This window comes from Chroicocephalus ridibundus, chromosome Z (genome assembly GCF_963924245.1).
Source record: "Chroicocephalus ridibundus chromosome Z, bChrRid1.1, whole genome shotgun sequence".
Lineage (NCBI taxonomy): Eukaryota > Metazoa > Chordata > Aves > Charadriiformes > Laridae > Chroicocephalus > Chroicocephalus ridibundus.
Window position 1 is genome coordinate 42,052,708 of NC_086316.1, and position 9,862 is coordinate 42,062,569.

The window sequence follows — 9,862 nt, forward strand, 5'->3', positions numbered from 1 at the left end:
ACAGGAGTTCAGAAATGAACTGTAAAAATGAACACCAGACATAAAATATAATTTTAGGTGAAAAAAACCACTTCATATCACAAATACAGAACCCCAAAAAGAAATGTAAATGTTCTTGTCAGCGCTACAAGAAAGATTCCCCTATGCATTCTTGTGGCTCCATGTATGTGTGTATTAACCTCAGTTCCAGGATTTCAGGCCAGTTGGCCTATGGGAAGTTAAACATTAGTCCTGGCATTATACAGCGTGCAAGCCACCTCCACACTTCACACTTTCATTTATGGTGTTAACAGAGAGGCCAAAGATGTGATTAATGTGGTGATTGTGCCTGAACCAAGTGTTTTGCTTCCAGGGAAATACTAACATACTTCACTGCTGAGCACTCTGGTGTGGTCACAGCCCTGTTTTTTCAGCTCTGGGTTTTTTTTTTTTTTTTTTTTTTTTACACACTTGCTCACCCTAATGTGAAACTGGTAAAAGAAGCATTTTGCTCATGCAGTTCTATCTAAGTCGGGGTTCCTGTTATATCTGCTGAATCAGTTATATTTATTAAATACTGTAGATAGCTGTGGCAGGTAGGCTGCAGTTCCTTACCGTCTGAACTACCTTTCTTGTTTCTCAACAAGGCAGGGGCATCCTGAGGAACTGGTAGAGGTGGCAGAAGTCTTCCAGGGCGCAATGTGTGCCCTTCCTGACCCTACTGGGATTTCTTCACTCTGAAATTCAGGTGTACTCTCTAGAGAAGCCTAATGCTGTGTAACTCCCCTTCATTTTAAACTTTGTTCTTTTATTTTTATACTATATTTGTCCTTATCTCCCTTTCACTCCCTTTGCCTGATCCCCCTCATGTCTCTTAATCTTGCCCTGTTTCCCATACCCTCCTATTTTTGGTTGCTTGAGGCTCTTGCTGCCTTGGCCACTTGCCGGCACCTGGGCTCTGTCCCAGCAGCTGAGGTTCAGTGAGCTGCCTGGTCCCACAGACCAGCCCAGTACAGTCCCCTTCTTCCTTCCTCCGGTCTGAGACCAGCAGTTATGAACTGCCCTTGGTCTACCAGGTATGGGATAAAGGAACTCGGAGCCTTGGCCTGTGATCCTCTTCCACTTTTCAGTGATCCTAGAAATTGGAAAGAACACTGAGGGCGTCTGTCTGGATTTTCTGTGAAAATCATAATACAAAGCGTGTTGTCCTCTTCCTATTTTAATTCTGCTGTTCCAGTCATTATTTCCAGAAGACAATGATGAATTTCTGATCTCTGGTTTCCTCTGTTAACAGCGCTCATTACAGCAACCTTGCAGTGTTTGGCAGTACCAGATACCTGACCTTTTTTTCCCCTGACATTTAACAATCACTCTGGAGGTATAATCTGTTTACAGCTCTTGAAAACCTCTTTGCCTCATACGAAGCTGGTGTCCTTGACCACAAATTGAGGGTACACTGCAGCAGCTGGCCCTTTATGAATCTAAAGAGAAACACAGGAGCAATGCCACTGACAGATAAATGTAAATCAGACAAACATGTGCTTATAATGGTGATGTTCAACAAGCTGGGACCATGGGAAAAAAGGTTGCATAAGCAAAGTAGATTGTATCCAGGAAGCTGCTAAAAAGAATCAAATCCATGAAATGAGGCAGATTTCCATAGTGGTTATATATGTTTTCACAGCAAAAGAGCTTTTGGGGATGCCTCAGATGTAGTTGTAAAGGACACAAAGAGGAACCTCAGTTCCACATTCACAGATTAATCAGAACATGGAGCCATATGTTTTCATGTGACCATTCATGTAAGAATGAAGTTGGTACCTCCAACATACAAAGAGAAAAGATCAACAGCTAACATAACGTTCTTGACATAAGAAATTACTTCTGGTGTTTCCACAACATGGTCCCAGTTTGCAGACCATAAAAGAGGGAGTGCCTTCCCATATAAATTCCGGATAGACTCTGTTGCCAGGGTTCAACTCTGGGCTCCTTTAGACATCATGTTTCTCAGCAGAGCCTCCTACATAGGACTTAAAAGGCCCCAGTGGACCTTCTGTAAGGAAAAGAGCACAGTAATGTCCATCTCCAGTTCTTTCTAATTCAGACATTTGACCTTCTTGATTGTTGTGAGTGGTTGCTAGTGGAGAGCATAGCTAGTGGCTGCAGTAACAGAAATAATTAATCTTTTTCAATACTAATGAAAAGAGCTGACAAGCCTTGCTTCACCAAAACAAGTATCTGCTTTCATTCATTAGGTAGGATGAGGGAGCAGAAAGGATGGAGCTGGAAAGGTCTTTCATTCCCAGGATACGACTATGGTTGTTGCCTGTTTCCAGACCTGGAAGTCCATGTGAGCCTTTTAGCATGTAGAAGAAGGTTTGCTGTTGCCGGTTCACAGGACTGTTGGAATAGAGCAGTTGTCCTTGTAGTTAGGCTTGATAAGTAAATTCTTTCATCATTTGATCCAGGATACTTAGAAGTCAGGGGGAACCACCACCACACATAGCTCAGTTATACAGCTCAGATCCTTTAGTCCAACACACAGCTCCCGCCTCCTTCTCCCTCCAGCTAGACTACACTTTTTACATTGTATTTTCTTATACTTTCTGTACAGTTCAGACTGGGAGATGCAGTTCCTTTCTATATGAGGTAGATTATGTTAGGCTCTACACTTCTCTCCCAGCAGGAGAGAACATTGCTCACTGAGGAAGTTGCATTTCAGGGCTGCTAAAGTTGCCTTTGATTACTACCTTTGCCTTTCAACCATGAGTCACCCTGTTCTCTCCTCCTGTGAAAGCTAATCTTAGTTGTTGTTTTGGGACAAATACTTTACAACTGCAGAGTTATTCAGTAGCAGTGAACTCAGTGCCTTTCTATTTACAGTGAACTTCCCACGCTCTGTTGTCTTGTGATGGATCTGAACTTTACGGAATCACAGGGGACAGCACTGTGCCCTTCTGTGCTGAAAAGAGCTTGAGAAGAAAAATACGTGATACAAGAAGCAGAGAAGTGGGAAAGGGCGATGGAACAGTCTTCCATGGAGATGCTTTGAAACATCTGAATTTTCTTCTGAGAAGGTGGAAAGGAAGCTGAAGCTCTAAGAAACTGTGGGCCATCGCTAGCCTCTTGCTATCCAAGCTTAAGAAGTCCGTTGTCCAAGGTTGGCAGAAGACCTCTTAATACACAGCATAACACCATCCTGCTGGAGAAGGGGAATCCATGTAAGAAAGGTAATCACTTGAAAGAAATGCTGTTGTGGTCAATAATTAAGCTGTGTGACTGTGTAAAGACAGATAACTCTGCACCACAGAGTTTTTGCTTCCTGCTGGGGAAATTATCAGTGACCGAGGAGTGCCTACATCTCTGCTGCAGGGAAGTGTAAGACCTATTTAAATGTGTGCGACAGAAAATAAGACAGGGAACCAGGACACAATTGGCTGTCCAGGCTGTAGTGACAGTGGGATCAATTAGCTTCATTTAGAGGTTTATTCCAACTCCTGCCTATGTCTGAGTATTGCTAGATGCTACTTTTTTCTATGTGTCATTTATTTATATATTTTTCCAGGTAAAATGCAGCAAAGCAGCAAAACAATCTGAAGACCTAATAGAGGGGAAGGAGAGAGTTTGACTTCCAAAAAACTGTACCCCAGATGTGTCTTGATGGGATTGTGCAATACGAAGAGGGTGGTTGTTTCTCCAGAAACTGGGTCATCCTGCTCCCATCTGTTGCTTCTGAGTAAATCCTAGTGTTACACCATCTGATTCGTTTGCTTTGTTCAGGATAACATCCTTTTAAAGAAAATATTTAGCATATTCTATCTTCACCATTAGCTACTGCCACAACATGCAATCCTGCAGTTGCTTTGCATTTTTATAGAAAAGAGAGACAAGTGGTAGCTATGGGGAAAGGCACAACATGGTTTTCAAACTTGTTCATGCTATGTTACTAGGGGATTTTACTTTCTGAACCTAAGGATCTCTTTTACTCTCATTCACCATTGTATACCATCCCTGTGGCAACACCAGTGATTACTTACAAGGAAACATAATGTTACAAAAGAGTGAAACGTATTTCTAGCAGACTAATCCGCCTTGGTGGGTAAAGAGATAAACTTCCCATAAAATACCATTTGCTCCTTACCAAATACCATTTACTCCTCATTAAAACTGTTCTGCTCTTGTGGGTTCCAGATTCCCGTTCCAATGTATTTCAGGCGCATCCCCTCTCCTGCTGCATGAAATCAGCTGGGAGAGGAGAACCTGAAAAGGTTTGAGTGTTGGGCCTAATAGTTACAGGCATATTCTCAAGTTTAGATATTTCCAGAACGTGAAACTGAGAGTCAAATAAATTGTAGTATGCAGAATCTAGCAGCTTTTTCCCCTTACCTTTTTAAAATGCTACAGTCACTAGTGAAGCAGTGCATACCTAGTTTGATGCATACATAACTTCTGGATGGCCAGACATGAGTCCTAATCCTATGGTTTGGTCAGGACCTAAAGTATCAAGGCAAAACACTGATGCTCTCAGGCAAATTGATAACAAGTTTGGTTTAGTATCTACATGCAGAAAGGTCACGTCTTCATGTTTGCAGTAGTTAGATGCTACCAGTCAGAATTTGAAGGGAAATTATCTATAATTTCTATAATCCAGAACAATTTGCAGTATTTGCTGCTAGCACATATTGTTCAGGTTCAGATGTTGACTGAAGAATTAAAAAATACAACCTATGTGAAATTGGTTATTCACTGGTGAAAAGGACTAAACATTTACGATGGAAGGCACAGAACAAGCAATTACTTTCTACATCCCTCCCACTGTACTTCCACCCTCCTTACTTTCCCTTCCCCAGGGCATTTCATTACAGCTGCATCCTGCCCTTTACAAACTGCCCTTCTTTTCTGGCATTTGGTCTCTTTAATAGAAGTTGCAAGTCACTCTGGTTTGCAACAGCTCTGCGATGTATGCAAAGAAGGAAAAATAGGATCAGAGCCCCAGGTTCATGTTTGCTTGTAGCCTAGGGAAAGATTTGAACTCAGGTTTGCAGGAGGAAAGGCATCATCTTTTTCTTTGTTACAATTCACAGTACGTTTCAAAAATTGTAATGGCCTAAAGCCTACAGCTTAAAACCTGGTGTTGAATTTGTGTTTCCTTTGATAAGAAAAAAGCCCTACTGTGCTTGTACGGGTCTGAAAGAATGTAAAGCATAGGACCGAGTGCAGGTCTTTTATGCAGGCAGGCAGAAATAAACTGCTCACTTACTGTTTTCTAAGATCGCCTGATATATTGAGACACACCTTTTATGAAAAACCGTTCCCTGTTTCTAAAAGAACTCTGCGTGAGTTCTTGTTTGGTAGCTTAAGGCACAAATGAAGGTGAAACAAGACTTGCTCTTTGCAAATTATCATATATTTGATCATCTAGGGCTAACCTTGGCCAGCAGAGCTGCACTGCTAGGTCAGTGAGGCCTCCTGTGAAAAGTTTGGCCCATGCATTTCCTTGATGCTTGCAAACGGGCACTCCGGAGCCTTCCTGGGGGAAGGGCAGGGAAGGGCAGGGAAGGGAATGGAGCAAGCCTGCTGCCCTGCATGTCCAGTCAGTTTGGAGTTAGGAGGCATTTGTTACCCCAAAAGCGCCCAAGAAGCAAAGCACAGCAGTTTATCTAACACTCCCCTTCTTCAAAGGTCCTGCCAATGGCAAGAGAGAAAATTTTTTTTCATGAGACCAAATCTGACAGTTGGTTTAAGGCTGAGCAGGTCTCAGAAAGTGTTAGCTGTCTTAGCAAATGATCTCTGGAGCGCAACGGAACTATGGACCCCACTGCAGACTTATCTGGCAGAAAGAGGATACCTGGATAGTAAAGTACATGGACAAACTGTCCAGGACAAGGCCCAGATGTGCTTGAGTGAGGATTTGTTGTAGATTCAGAGCTGTTATTTTCTTCTCCAGCTTGCTGTGCAGGATTATGAAAGGGTACATGTTAATGGTGTTCAGCTGTTCTCAAGAAATACACCAAAAATAAGTCCAAAACATTTCCTATAGTATTGTTGATGAAAACAGTAGTTGAACTATTATGAAGTGGCAACTTTTGGGTGATTATTTCATGCTGTAACTTCATGCTGAATATTTATTTCCAAAATCTAAAGCAAGGCTTTGCGAATATGACAGAAATAGTTTACAATGAAACAGGATTCAATTCAGTATGATTTCAGTCATACTCTTACATATTTAAAATAAATGGATACAATAGTCTGCCTACAGTCAGGTTAGAATGACTATTTAGTAGATTAATGTAATAGTATTATAGGTTATTATGTGCTTACCTGGGATCTTCCTAAAGATATGAAGTGTTATTTACAAGTAACAAAGTTTTCAAATGATGTATTTCTATGCATTTAATTACATAAATACTTAATTTGAATAAAATGAATACCTCAAATAAGACAGATTTTACACTTTTTGCTGAGTGGAAGTCAGAGCAAATCATAGAATCATAGAATCATAGAATTGTTGAGGTTGGAAGGGACCTTTAAGATCATCGAGTCCAACCTTTAGCCTACCCTGACAAGAGCCACTTCTAAACCATGTCCCTAAGTGCCCCATCTGCCCTTTTTTTAAACACCTCCAGGGATGGTGAATCCACCACCTCCCTGGGCAGCCTATTCCAATGTTTAATAACCCTTTCAGTGAAAAAATGTCTCCTAATATCTAATCTAAACCTCCCCTGACGTAACTTGAACCCGTTTCCCCTCGTCCTATCACTTGTCACCAGGGAGAAGAGGTCAGCCCCCATCTCTCTACAACCTCCTTTCAGGTAGTTGTAGAGGGTGATAAGGTCTCCCCTCAGCCTCCTCTTCTCCAGGCTAAACAACCCCAGCTCCCTCAGTCGTTCTTCATAAGGTTTGTCCTCCAGGCCCCTCACCAGCTTTGTAGCCCTTCTCTGGACACGCTCCAACACCTCAATGTCCCTCTTGTAGTGAGGGGCCCAAAACTGAACGCAGTACTCGAGGTGGGGCCTCACCAGTGCCAAGTACAGGGGGATGATCACTTCCCTAGTCCGGCTCACCACACTATTCCTGATACAGGCTACAATGCTGTTGGCCTTCTTGGCCACCTGGGCACACTGCTGGCTCATATTCAGCCGGCTGTCAACCAACACTCCCAAGTCCTTTTCTGTCGAGCTGCTTTCAAGCCACTCTGCCCCAAGCCTGTAGCGCTGCATGGGGTTGTTGTGTCCCAAGTGCAGGACCCGGCATTTGGCCTTGTTGAACCTCATACCATTGGTCTCAGCCCATCAGTCCAGCCTGTCCAGATCCCTCTGCAGAGCCAACCTACCCTCAAGCAGATCAACACACCCGCGCAGCTTAGTGTCATCTGCGAACTTACTGAGGGTGCATTCGATCCCTTCATCCAGATCATTGATAAAGATATTAAAGAGAACCGGCCCCAGCACCGAGCCCTGGGGGACACCACTTGTGACTGGACACCAACTGGATTTAACTCCATTTACCACCACTCTCTGGGCACGGCCATCCAGCCAGTTTTTACCCAGCGAAGAGTACACCTGTCCAGGCCATGAGCAGCCAGTTTCTCCAGGAGAATGTGGTGGGAAACAGTTTCAAAAGCTTTGCAAAAATCCAAGTAGATAACATCCACAGCTTTTCCCTCATCCACTAAGTGGGTCACCTTATCATAGAAGGATATTAGGTTTGATAGGCATGACCCGCCCTTCACAAACCCATGCTGACTGGGCCTGATCACCCTGTTCTCCTGCATGTGCCGTGTAATGGCACTGAGGAGGATCTGCTCCATGACCTTCCCAGGCACCGAGGTCAGACTGACTGGCCTGTAGTTCCCCGGATCCTCCTTCCGGCCCTTCTTGTGGATGGGTGTCACATTTGCTAACCTCCAGTCAGCTGGGACCTCCCCGGTTGTCCAGGACTGCTCATAAATGATACCAAGTGGCCTGGCGAGCACCTCCGCCAGGTCTTTCAATACCCTTGGGTGGATCCCATCCGGCCCCATAGATTTGTGTACCTCCAGGTGCTGAAGCAGGTCCCTCACCATTTCCCTTTGGATTAGAGGGGCTTCATTCTGCTCCCCATCCCTGTCTTCTAGTTCAGGGGTCTGGGTGCTCAGGGAACAACTGGTCCTACTGCTGAAGACTGAGGCAAAGACTTCATTAAGTACCTCAGCCTTTTCCTCATCCTTGGTCACTATGTTGCCGGCCCCATCTACTAGAGGACAGAGATAATCCTTAGTCCTCTTCCTATTGCTAATATATTTATAGAAGCTTTTTTTGTTGTCCTTGACAACAGAAGCCAGGTTTAGCTCTAGCTGGGCTTTGGCCCTCCTGATTTTTTCCCTACATAGCTTAACTACCTCTTTGTAGTCGTCTTGAGTGGCCTGCCCTTCCTTCCAGAGGCCATAGATCCTCTTTTTTTCCCTAAGTTGCAACACTAGCTCCCTGTTTAGCCAGGCCGGCCTTTTTCCCCGACGGCTTGTCTTCTGGCACATGGGGACAGCCTGCTCCTGCGCCTTTAAGACTTCCTTCTTGAAAATCATCCAGGCTTCCTGGGCTCCTTTGCCCTGGAAGACTGCCTCCCAGGGGACTTTGTCAACCAGGCTCCCGAAAAGCCCAAAGTCCGCCCTCCAGAAGTCCAAGGTAGCAGTTCTGCTGACCCCTCTCCTTGCTTCTCGCAGAATTGAAAACTCTATCATTTCATGGTCACTGTTCCCAAGACAGCCTCCAACCTTCACATTCCCCACAAGACCTTCCCTATTTACAAACAACAGATCCAGCAGGGCACCTTCCCTAGTTGGCTCTCTCACTAGCTGTGTCAGGAAGTTATCCCCAGCACATTCCAGGAACCTTCTAGACTGTTCCCTCCCTGCTGTATTGTATTCCCAGCAGATGTCCGGCAAATTGAAGTCCCCCACGAGGACAAGAGCTCGCGATCTTGAGACTTCTCCCAGCCGTTTATAGAATATTTCATCTGCCTCCTCATCCTGATTGGGCGGTCTATAACAGACTCCTACTACGATATCTGCCTTGTTAGCCCTGCCCCTGATTCTTACCCATAAACACTCAGTCGAGTGAATATGAATAAAAATGAATAATATGAATAAAAATGAATAATAAGGAAACGTAAGGACACCGGGAGGCTGATCATTGCTCTGTAATTGCTACCTTTGATAAATAGAGCATTTCATTAATAAGCCTAATGTAAAACCGGAAAACTTTTATATAAGTACAGATTTATTTTATACTGTTTGAATTCAGAAAATCCTTTTAGTAGTAAGATTCTGAGATTTTGCGTGAATCAGAGCTCACTGGAGATGGAGGATTTACTTTTATAAAAACAGTGCTCAGACCTCCATGCATTAAAAAGTGAGAAGGATACACAAGACTCAGGTTCTGCAATACTCCCCATCCCATGCTTTAAAGTACTCCTTCGACCAAGGAAGAGCTGTTTCTAGACCTACTGTATTTTTCACTCACTCTGCCTGCTTCAAATAAGCTGCTCTTGCCACATCCTTCCAGTATGATGAACGGAGAGACTGAGCACTTTGGTCCTTTGGTCCCCCCCTGACTTGTGAATACTGTCTGTTTGTTAGAGGGAAGACAATAATGTGGAGCATCAACCCTCTGCACATTCTCTTTTGGGTCCAAAGAGTCTGTGCAACCACCAGCCTTAAGGCTTCTCTTTGAAAGCATGGTTACTACAAAGACACCAGGTAGCTTTTTACTTTTCTTTACTTTCGGGCCCCTCTCGTGCAGATGGAGGTTATCTGAGCCCCTGCCATTCAGTTTGGCTGTTACTATATGGTACCAGCTGTGCAATTCTATCTCTGTATAGAACCCTGCCATTACAGATTGTAGGA